The 12469-nt window shown below is 36.4% G+C and overlaps 1 long non-coding RNA gene across 1 annotated transcript; it reads right to left on the reverse strand.

Moving 5' to 3' along the window:
- Nucleotides 1–3257: 3257 nt before the first annotated feature.
- Nucleotides 3258–5867, reverse strand: LOC307169127. Its single transcript, XR_013823049.1, has 3 exons — nt 5793–5867; nt 5218–5383; nt 3258–3307 (listed from the first exon to the last, which is right to left on the reverse strand). It is a non-coding gene; the product is annotated as an uncharacterized lncRNA (long non-coding RNA).
- Between the last annotated feature and the right edge of the window lie 6602 nt (nt 5868–12469).

Raw genomic sequence — 12469 nt, forward strand, 5'->3', positions numbered from 1 at the left:
AGCATTCTCCCTGGTTTCATGTCTCTTGGTTTTTGATTTCTTGCCTGTTCAGTGGATTACTCTTTTGCCTGTGTTCTCTGCCTTGTTGTGTTTGTTTGTATGGACTGCCTGTGCTTGACCTTGCCTGTACTTTGGATTACATCTTTGGATCACCCTGTTCAATAAATACTGCATTTGGATCCTCAACCTTCGTGTCTCAGAGCAGTTCGTGACACCAGATGATTTTTCTTTTGACAAACCATTTAAAATGCTAAAGTTCAGTCACTGAAGCATTTATTAAATTGTCTCGAGTAAAATTAAAACACAATGTACCTATTGTATATAACCCTACACATCAACTTTTAAACAGTAATCTACATTCTGAAGAAAATCAAGCCTAGCGTTAGTTCTGGCAGGACATGTTAGTCAAGCTTGCATCAACTGACTCTCAACTGATCCACGTGTACCCATAGGAATACGACGCCTATCACCGTATACATATATAAGCTCCTTCAGTGTTATCAGCAGCGATCGCGTTTCTCAGGAGCTCATTACCCTCCTCCCTCCCCAGCTCCTCCTCTCGTCAGTCAGGATTTGGCATTCTGGTTCCCCTTGAATCAGAATAAATTCTTGAATTATGTTGTACTTTAAAAGCTTGAATTAAATATATTTGCAAACATTCATGTTGGTTCTGTTCTGTCTCCCCTAAGGAGGGTTATTGAAAAATTAAAAAAAAATTTCCCCTAAAAAATTATCGTGATTTTAACAGTAAAAGACTGTAAAAATTCTACAGTGAAAAACTGTTATTTGGTTAACAGAAATTTTCCGTACTATATACGGTAAATAACTGTGATCGATCTAATGGTACATTTAATGTCATTTTACTGTAAAATACCGTTAAATTGACAGTTTTTGGAAGTAAAAACGAACAAGTCATTGTATAATTTACAGTGAAAAAACGTAAATTGACATTCCCACAATTCCCTGCGTGACACTTCACATTTGATGTATTTTTGTTGAAATAACTGTTTCGTCATAGTTTTCTTAGTTTTTTTTATAATCAGTTATGTACATTAGGGTTTTATGTTACATTTAATATTGTTAAATTAATGTTTATTGTATTTTTTAAATTTCATGTGTTACCATGATGGTGTTTAATGTTTGTGTGAATGACACTGTGCACCTTCTATATATATATTAATTTTAACTTCCTTATGGAAGAACTACTTGTGATGAGCTTTGATTAATCATGTAACTCTCATTACTGCTGAAATTGTTGGTTTATCAGTGTAATACTATGGTACAAAACAGATATTAATACTTCAATAGGTTGGTAAATTAACATTATATCATATTACTGAAATCCAATGTTAAATATACATGTTTAAAATGTTAAATTTACATAACTCCGTAAGTATGTTTACAGTTTGATGTGTTTTTTACAGTATTGTTCTGGAAACCACAGCTGCAGTTTTTTTTCCGTAAAAACAAAGGGATTTTTTTTTACAGTGTATGTAATAAACCATTCTTATTTTGTATTTGGTTCAATTTGTTTATTATAGTAGAAGTCAAAGGTAACCATAGTAACAACATGAAATTAAATATATATATATATATATATATATATAAAAAAAAAAAAAAAAGAAATTTGGTTCCTGGAGGCACCCAAAGTGGTTCCACACAGTGCCTAATATAAGAGTTCCTCAGGAAACCTGTGTGGTTCCTCAGAGAACCAGCCCTTTTTAAAGGGTGCCTAGAGGGTCTACAGAACTTTTCACTGTAAATTTACAGTAAAATACTGGCAGCTGGGTTGCCAGCCACATACTGTATTTTTACAGAACTAGTACTGTAAACAGCATTTACAGTATTGTACTGTAAAACGTTGTACTGTAAATTTACAGTAAAATACTGGCAGCTGGGTTTCCAGCCACATACTGTATTTTTACAGAACTAGTACTGTAGACAGCATTTACAGTATTGTACTGTAAAACATTGTACTGTAAATTTACAGTAAAATACTGGCAGCTGGGTTGCCAGCCACATGCTGTATTTTTACAGCACTAGTACAGTAAACAGCATTTACAGTACTCCACTGTAATTACCAAATACAGAATATACCACATACTTTTACAATATTAAACTTGTCTACAGCAATAAATTGTATAGTAATCACACTAGGAAAAAGAAAACAACATTTTCTGGGTTTTAAAACATTTATTTTGGTTAAAAGCAAAGATCAGAAAATTGCCTTCTGTGAACATGTTGGCTGAATTTTTTTTAAACATAAAATGCAATTTTAACACTTAACAACAAACAGGTAACACTTAGCACTTAATTAAAGGGATAGTTCACCCAAAAAATTAAATTAGCTCAAATTTACTCACCCTCAAGTCATCCTAGGTCTATATGACATTCTTCTTTCAGACGAATACAATCGGAGATATATTAAAAAATGTCCTGGCTCTTCCAAGCTTTATAATGGCAGTGAATTGCTGTTTCTGTTTTGAAGTCCATGTGCAAACGAAATCCCATTCAAAGTCTTCAAGTTTTCGCAGAAGTGAGGACACCTGTAGGCTTACAGTGTTCTTTTTTTGCACAACTTGGCCAGTTTTGTTTGAAGTTACTTGTCCTTTCTTTGTTTTTGATCCACGTTCAGGATTGATGTCACGAAATCGTCTAAAAGGCAGAAAAGAAAGGAAAAAAAACAATGAAATATTATGGACTGAGTTTATATATTTTGACAGAGAGAGACAGCACAAAAGATGTGTAAATAAAAAACAGATATCGGTTTTAACGACTAATCTGTTTGGATAAAACTGAACAACATAAAAAAAAATGCAATGTTGGATGTTGTGATCAATAACTGATATTTTTTCTGCCCTGGTTAAAATACATCAACTCAATGTGTCTGTTTACATGCGCACTGTCAACTAACTAAACTTTTGGAAGTGGGGTTGCCAGATTTAAAGTTTTATTCTACAACTTTTAATATCATCCCCTCATCAGGTCCCATCAGAGTATCAGTGGAAAGGCAGCCATAGACTCTGTTTATATAGAGCACACATTGCCAGAATCCAGCCCAAACCTTTGTGACAGAAATAATTTAACTTTAATTGCAAGCCTTGCAATGTTTATTGCATACATGACTACATGATAATGTTAAACATGACATTTACCAGACTAAAATGCATGTTTGCACCCAAAAATGAAAATTCTGTCATTATTGCTCACCCTTAAGACTTTCGTTCGTCTTCGGAACACAAATTAAGATATTTTTGATGAAATCTGGGAGGTTTCTGTCCCTCCATTGACATCAATGTCATTGCAACTCTCAAAGCCCAGAAAGGTGGTAAAAACATTGGTAAATAGAACATATAACTACAGTGGTTCAACCTTAATATTATTAAGTGACGAGAATACTTTTTGTGCGCAAAATAACCCCAAAATAACCTCTTCTCTTACATGTCATTCTCCTACACTGTTTTGTGAGGATGAGTAGGCCGGAGTGTATTAAAGGGTAACTCTCGCCAAAATGCAACCTAGGGTCTTTTTGTTAATCTACCAGAGGCAAACTTTCATTTAAAAGCATAATTAGGATGGAAACGCCACTTAAGTTTGACCGTATTTTCGTTTTCGGTCTAATTGCCTTTTGAATGGGAGTGCTTGGACTATGATAGCATTAAAAATCGCTATTTTTTAAAACACTAAGGAGGCTCGACACAACATGAAACTGTGCTCGAAGTATCACCAGGGGCTCTACACATGAACTCCAGCATTGAGAACATTGTTTGTGTACGCAGAGTTTACTAAAAATAAAGATTTTGAACAACTCACGGAAGCTGTGTCCGCCTGCATTTTGACAGTCAAAAATAGTCAATCTAATAACTATATTCTAGAGCTGCTGTAAAGCCAAAACAATCTATGTTACTGTAATTTCCTATTATCACTGTAAAGCTGCTTTGAAACAATCTATATTGTTAAAAGCGCTATATAAATGAAGGTGACTTGACACTGTTTACACTACGTCAACAGCGTAGGAGAATGACGTGAAAGAGTAGAGATTGTTGAATAATGTGTTTTTTTTTTTTTTTTTTTTTTGTGCACAAAACAGGTTGCACCACTGTAGTTGCATGGATTATGTAAACAATGTTTTTACTACCTTTCTGGGCCTTGAAAGTTGCAAAGACATTTCTGTCTATGGCTGGTTCAGAAACCTCTCAGATTTCATCAAAAATATCTTCATTTGTGTTCTGAAGATTAACAAAGGTCTTACAGGTTTGGAACAACATGAGGGTGTGTAATTAATGATAGAATTTTCACTAATCCTTCAACTGAAAACAACTTGCACTGACATATCTTAAATATGTGACTGCCACTGTTTTGTCTCAAGATGCACACCAGTAATGTTTTTTTTTTTATTAGACATTTTTATAAAAGCTGCTTAAATACCCTAATTTTATTAAGGCCTAGACCTGTCTTAAAGGGTTAGTTCACCCAAAAATGAAAATGATGTCATTAATGACTCACCCTCATGTCACTCCAAACCCGTAAGACCTCTGAACTCTTCTGAAGACATCTTAAGATATTTTAGATTTATTACGAGAGCTTTCTGTCCCTCCATTGTAAGTCAATGGACGTGTCACTGTTCACGTCCATAAAGGTAATAAAGACATCATCAAAGTAGTCCATGTGACATCAGTGGGTTATTTAGAATGTTTTGAAGCATCGAATATACATTTTGGTCCAAAATGAACAAAAACTACGACTTTATTCAACATTGTATTCTCTTCCGGTCTGTTTTCCATCCGCGTTCACGAGTCCATATTGACGCACCAGATAACACGTCAGCAGCGTCAATGTGGACTCGTGAACGCGGATGGAAAACAGACCGGAAGAGAATACAATGTTGAATAAAGTCGTAGTTTTTGTTCATTTTGGACCAAAATGTATATATTCACTTACAATGGAGGGACAGAAATCCTCTCGGAATAAATTTAAAATATCTTAAGATGTCTTCAGAAGAGAAACGGAGGTCTTACGGGTTTGGAGTGACATGAGGGTGAGTCATTAATGACATAATTTTCATTTTTGGGTGAACTAACCCTTTAAGCTAAGCCCAGTATGGAAACCAGGGCCATATTGTTCATACCAGTAGTCAGTCAGCTTAATAAATACTGTCAAGACAAGTCACAATTCAGTCTAATATTTATATGAATGGCAAATATGCTAATGACTAACCTCTGAACAAACTCAAGGTGCTGCCTCTTCCTGGTACTGCAAGCTGAAGTTATAGGAGGAGGCAAACAGCGCTGCCAGGCCAGCGATGAAGTTAGGCTGTGATCCTTTCCACACACACCTTGACCTTCCAAACGTAATGTCCAGCACTGGTTGCTTAGAGATTGACCTGTAATTGAAAAAAAATAAAATAAAATGAATTAATAAATAATATTAATAATTAAAATAACTATTGTGGGTTCCACTGTGGTTCGATGTAGTTGTCTATCTATTCATAGTTCTATAAATTAAAATTTTCACCTAAAAATTAAAATTGATTAGGGTTAGAAGAACACTAAAACGCACTGCCATATTATTTTGCTTGTTTTAAGCATAAACTCACTAAATTTTTACTTATTCTTTCAGAAAACAAGACACTTTTTACTTGTCAATTAAATGCTTCTTCATGTAAGAATTTTAGATATCTGGACTGGAAACAAGAAAAAAACACTAATTAAGAAAAACATATTTTGCAGTGGAGTGAGTAAATGATGGCTTTTCATTTTAGGTTTAAACTTAAACCTTTAATGTTTACATACCAGGAAATAAGGCGTGGACTCTCTGGCAAATGTAGATTGCTGGACATCAGCGTTGCAAATTCCTGAAACAATTTTTTAAAAGGACAGCACAACCATGATCAACAGAACCAAAACATAAAACATATATTACAGATTAATGAGATTTGTTGAATATCATCTACTTATCTGCTTGAAGGATAACACCGCCTAACTTCTCTTTGAATTGTTAGGCAATTTGTAGGAACATATCCCAGACAGCAACATAGTTTGGCCCAGATCCGGCCCACATCTGGGCCACATGGATTGCACACGGCCCAGATCCGGCCCACATCTGGGCCACATTATGTTGCTGTCTGGGATGGCACGGCAATCAGGAATACTACATTTGAAAACAGCATTAACATGGATTTTTTTATGCTAGCAAAATTGAAAATTCTGACAACGATTCAAAAGCACGATCACAGAACTGACAGCATTTAATAGCATTTTTTTTTTTTTTTTTACCACATAGACTATAACTGTAACACTACTTAAAAGCACTTACATTAGCACTGGACCGTCATCAGATTACAAAGCCTGAAACGAAAAATATATATCAAAAGCAGGTCATGCAAATAACATGGTATATGTTGCCTATTATGTGAAATATCGAAGTTAACGTTAACTTACTTGGTAAACAGGTGGAACAGAGTGAATTGTTTGCGCGGCCGCGGTAGAAAACCGCGATCGCAAGATCAAACCAAATAAGCATTTGTGAAAACAATGTAGAAATGCGAACGCAAAAAAACAAAATAAATTGGCTTACCGTATCACTCAGTTGAACAATTTTCCATCTTCTCAAACTCTAAATCCCACTAATCGTCACAGGCGCAGGTTATTCAGATGACAAATTCTTCCATCCGTCTTCATGTAGCACGTTAATGTCGCCCATTTTCTGCTGCGTCACAGACAACTAAGTTAATGTTTGAAACACGAACCGAAGCTCACAAAAGCTTAAAAATTGCTCACAGATTTGCAAACACTGTTTATCTTGTTAACAGGAATGATTATTCTGTTCAGTTGAATCCCGCTGACAAATCAAGTTTGCCTGTAGTAGCTACTGTCGGCTCGCGTCACATTTGAACTGAATTGAGCGCGAAAGAAATCAATCCCACAATGCAGTGCTTTTACAGTATGATACTGTATTACGAATTTATCGGGTTGAAAACAGAAATGTGCTGTATATTTACAGCTGTTCTGTAAAATATACAGCCTAATACTGTATTATGGAAATACAGTACAATTCTGTAGGAAATTCGCTGTAAATTTACAGTAAAGTTTTACAGTGCGGTTCCGCCGGTGTGGCAAAGTGAAGAACCCCAAAAGGTTCCTCCAGGCACCTTTTATTTTTACAGTGTACTTTAAAGGAACTGTATCGATTCCGAGTGGTATCCATCTTTTGGCAAGTAACATCACGATGGAGTTTATCCTTCAAATAATTAGCTAATGTCTCAGAGTCTAAGTCAAATTTTTGTGGCAAAAACACTCACCAGCTTAGTCTTCACAACTTGTATATTCCCCTCAGGACAAGTTCCAAAAATGCCGTTTAGCTTCTTCCCTCTTGATTGATTTACACGGAACTTGGAACCGGCGACCCTCCTTCATTTTCGCTTTAAAATTGTAAAGATTTTGAACACATAGCTAATAATTTGAAGGAAAACTCCATCGTGATGTTACTTGCCAAAAGATGGATACCACTTAATGATACCTCTTACTGATTACCTTTGACTTCTACTATAATAAACAAATTGAACCAAATACAAAATAAGAATGGTTTATTACATACACTGTAAAAAAAATCCCTTTGTTTTTACGGAAAAAAACTGGCAGCTGTGGTTTCCAGAACAATACTGTAAAAAACACATCAAACCGTAAACATACTTACGGAGTTACATGTAAATTTAACATTTTAAACATGTATATTTAACATTGGATTTCAGTAATATGATATAATGTTAATTTACCGACCTATTGAAGTATTAATATCTGTTTTGTACCATAGTATTACACTGACAAACCAACAATCTCAGCAGTAATGAGAGTTACATGATTAATCAAAGCTCATCACAAGTAGTTCTTCCATAAGAAAGTTAATATTAACATATATATAGAAGGTGCACAGTGTCATTCACACAAACATTAAACACCATCATGGTAACACATGAAATTTAAAAAATACAATAAACATTAATTTAACAATATTAAATGTAACATAAAACCCTAATGTACATAACTGATTATAAAAAAAACTAAGAAAACTATGACGAAACAGTTATTTCAACAAAAATACATCAAATGTGAAGTGTCACGCAGGGAATTGTGGGAATGTCAATTTACGTTTTTTCACTGTAAATTATACAATGACTTGTTCGTTTTTACTTCCAAAAACTGTCAATTTAACGGTATTTTACAGTAAAATGACATTAAATGTACCATTAGATCGATCACAGTTATTTACCGTATATAGTACGGAAAATTTCTGTTAACCAATTAACAGTTTTTCACTGTAGAATTTTTACAGTCTTTTACTGTTAAAATCACGATCATTTTTTACAGCAATAACCCTCCTTAGGGGAGACAGAACAGAACCAACATGAATGTTTGCAAATATATTTAATTCAAGCTTTTAAAGTACAACATAATTCAAGAATTTATTCTGATTCAAGGGGAACCAGAATGCCAAATCCTGACTGACGAGAGGAGGAGCTGGGGAGGGAGGAGGGTAATGAGCTCCTGAGAAACGCGATCGCTGCTGATAACACTGAAGGAGCTTATATATGTATATGGTGATAGGCGTCGTATTCCTATAGGTGCACGTGGATCAGTTGAGAGTCAGTTGATGCAAGCTTGACTAACGTGTCCTGCCAGAACTAACGCTAGGCTTGATTTTCTTCAGAATGTATTACTGTTTAAAAGTTGATGTGTAGGGTTATATACAATAGGTGTAGGGTTATATAAAATAGGTACATTGTGTTTTAATTTTACTCGAGACAATTTAATAAATGCTTCAGGGACTGAACTTTAGCATTTTAAATTTCATCCTATCTACTTTCTAAAGGCTTGTTATGGATCTATTGTGAACAATTCACACATGCATATGTTTTGACCTATGCTAAGCTGCATGGATGCGCAGGGAGTTCTCGCCCAGAACGGAACCATACCGCCAATCCAAACTGTATGCTAATTGTCAATCGTATTTGACGGTAGTGGTCCTGACAGAACCATTATTACGTCTGTAACATATTCTTTGAGGTGGGGAAAACTGGTTCCAATCACGGTTAAACAAAAACAAATAAACATATAGCAAGTAACACAGAGATAATGTCAAGAAACACACAAAAAATGCCATAGCGTAGAGTTTGACTGTGCGTGATGCCTTGCCGAAACAAATCCACCTACATCATTGGACATCAGAAACGAAGAAGACATGACATCTTCATGAAGAAGCTTGGTTAAAAGAATCCTCTGTTTTTCTGCTGTGCATAAGGAAGGTTTTCTTCTTCAACAGAACTTCTTGTTAAACACGTCACAGATGTTTCAGGAGTTTGGAGCAGCCAGTGTAACGCTACCCAGCCAACACACCCATGTGGGGCCCAAACGGGCTGCAAATGGGCTGATATCCGGGGCCCACCTGGGCTACCCAACTGGGAACCCAGCTAATTTTGGCCGCGGTTTCCGTGGTGGTCCCACATGTGTTAGCCCAGATAGGTTGATGATGGGCTCTTGATGGGCTCCATATCGGGCCCATATGGGTAACCTAGGTAGCACCCATTTAGGGCCTACAGGAGTCTGCACACATGGGTTGATGATGGGCTCTTGATGGGCTCCATATCGGGCCCATATGGGTAACCTAGGTAGCACCCATTTAGGGCCTACAGGAGTCTGCACACATGGGTTGATGATGGGCTCCATATCGGGCCCATATGGGTAACCTAGGTAGCACCCATTTAGGGCCTACAGGAGTCTGCACACATGGGTTGATGATGGGCTCTTGATGGGCTCCATATCGGGCCCACGTGGGTAACCTAGGTAGCACCCATTTAGGGCCTACAGGAGTCTGCACACATGGGTTGATGATGGGCTCTTGGTGGGCTCCATATCGGGCCCATGTGGGTAACCTAGGTAGCACCCATTTAGGGCCTACAGGAATCTGCCCAGATGGGTTGATGATGGGACCCAGATAGGTCTTATCTAGGGCTCTTATGGGCCACAACGGGTATATATATGGGCTACCATATTTGTCTGTTTGGGTTACCTTATTTTACAGTAAACCCCTAAATACAATCATTACATGTAATCCACTAAACTATACTAAAATGTTAAAGGTATTCAATGAACAGAAACCAGTAGTTCACTTTTAAAGTTACTTTATTAAGCAAGTACAAGTATCACAAAACAAGAGAAGAAAAAAGTAATATATATATATATATATATATATATGCACACGTTATATATGCATATCTGAAAAATTAACCATTTCACAAACAAAACAATAACCGTGCAGCTTCTCACTCCTCTGTTGTCACTCTCCCAACGGCCCTTTGAAAAGAGAAAATAAATCAGTCAACCATTATGCCACTTTTTTAATTCCTTTTCACAGTTCAATCAGATGTGTCAGGTTAGCCTTTTGGTGCCCCACATCAAGTGTATCTAGATAAGGGGTTTGCAAACCTGTCCTGGAACACCCCCTGCACTGCACATATTGGAAGCACAAAATGTACATTTTGACCAACTTTTACCACTTTGAAGTAATTTCTAAAAAATAATTAGTGTTGAAGATCATTAAACCGTTATGCTGCCTCATAAGTCTGTCTGAAATCAGAATGGTTACTGCTCAAATAAATAAAAACTAAACTAAATCGGTTTTGTGAGGCACCTTAGTGTGTAAACGCTGCCTGCTAAGTCGTTGCCTGATAGGGCAGCGAGGCAATGAGTCAGCTGCCTAAGTTTTCAGATGCAGACTTTGTACGTTTCCCTCATCTAATATACCGGATTCATCACATTAGCTCATTTATAGAAACTGCAAGATCTGAAGTGGGTGTGCAGTACTGAGGGTTCCCAGGACAAGTTAGAAAACCAAATATTTGCCCATCATTCATCCAACTCCAATATTGCTTATCACTTGACATGTAAGTAGTAGCAACTTTACAAAGTCTACTCGCTCTAATGTTATGTTACAGAACATATTTCTCCTGTTTTACAACATTTGCACTGGCTCTTAGTTCAATTTTAAAAACTAAACAAGTTGGCTCCTTTATATCTTCTTCATACACTTCCTCCACTACATCCTAAGATCGGCTTCTGCACTTACACTTGTTCTTCCACGCACTCGGACAACTTCCATGGGGTCACAAGCTTTTGGTTGTGCTGCTCCTGATGCCATCACTTCCTCTTCACTTCTTGCCTGCTGTCTGTACTATCCTGTATAAATAAAAGCAAGAAAAACTCAATACAAAATAAGTCATGTACAAGATTTTCACTTTACAGTTCAATTAGTCGGGTAGAAAACAAAGTATACAACACTATCCATTCTAAAACACATTTTATGTATTCACACAAGCAATTCTTCAGAGCCCCAACATGGAATTGTAAAAAAATTAATATTACTCCCATGTGTCAGTTACGATTACTATAATGATAAGGTCATGATTTCATCTTTAAAACAGATGAAGAAATCAACAAATTGTGGTGTTGAGCTGAGAGGGTTGTGGTCTGTTGCTCTTTGAATTAGGCCTATATCTTTCAATGCAGGTTTATATTGTTTCAACAATTTGCCTGACCCCTGGGGGCTCCGTATATTTCTGATAATATTTGTGGAGAAACATTACACTGTTTTAATTCAGAATCCTAACCATACATTGTAGGCTACTAATTAAAAGTAATTTATTAAATCAAGTAAAATAAAAAATAACACAAAAGGCCAATGAATCTGTACCAGAAGTGATAGTGCAATGTAGCAGCTAAAGAATAATCCTCCACCAAATTGCCAGTAATCAGCTGGTCCTTGGCGAATCTGAAGAGGGGGAAAGAAGAAATTATTCAATGAAAAGTCCTTAAAAAGCAGTATTTTCTTATATCATTCCTTCAAACAATCTTAAATTTAAAAAAAAAAAAACGTTTGCCATTATAACATTCACACTACATGAACTGAGTAATGTCAAGGGCTGGGTAAAAAATATTGATTTCTCGATTTTATTTGATTCTCATTTTTACGAAACAATATCAATTCTTAAATCCCAAGAATCGATTAGTCAACCTGTTTTCAGTTGATGAATGAATGGAACATTGTAGCGTGCATCCCATCCAATAAATCCAGCCCTAGTAATGTCATCTTTGAGACTGTTAGTTGTTACATGATGATTAAAAATGTAAACATAAACTTTAAGCATGGCAATCCCATCAGAAATGTGTATCATTGCAAGGGAAGCACCATAGACTGTAAAAAAATATGGACGTAGTGTCCGTGACGTCACCCGTAGGTTTCTGAAGAGCATTTTTGAAGCCTAAAGTGGGCGGAGCCGGCCGTCGCCATCTTGGCTTTGCGTCACTCCCGGATAACAGAAAATAGGCAAACAGGCGGAGCGTGAGTGGAGCTGAGGAGCTTGGCTATGGCTATCTGAAATCACCTAAGTTAGCTCGACGTGATCGAGTTAGCTGAT

The sequence above is a fragment of the Squalius cephalus genome (genome assembly GCF_949319135.1).
Source record: "Squalius cephalus genome assembly, chromosome: 1".
Taxonomy (NCBI): Eukaryota; Metazoa; Chordata; class Actinopteri; order Cypriniformes; family Leuciscidae; genus Squalius; species Squalius cephalus.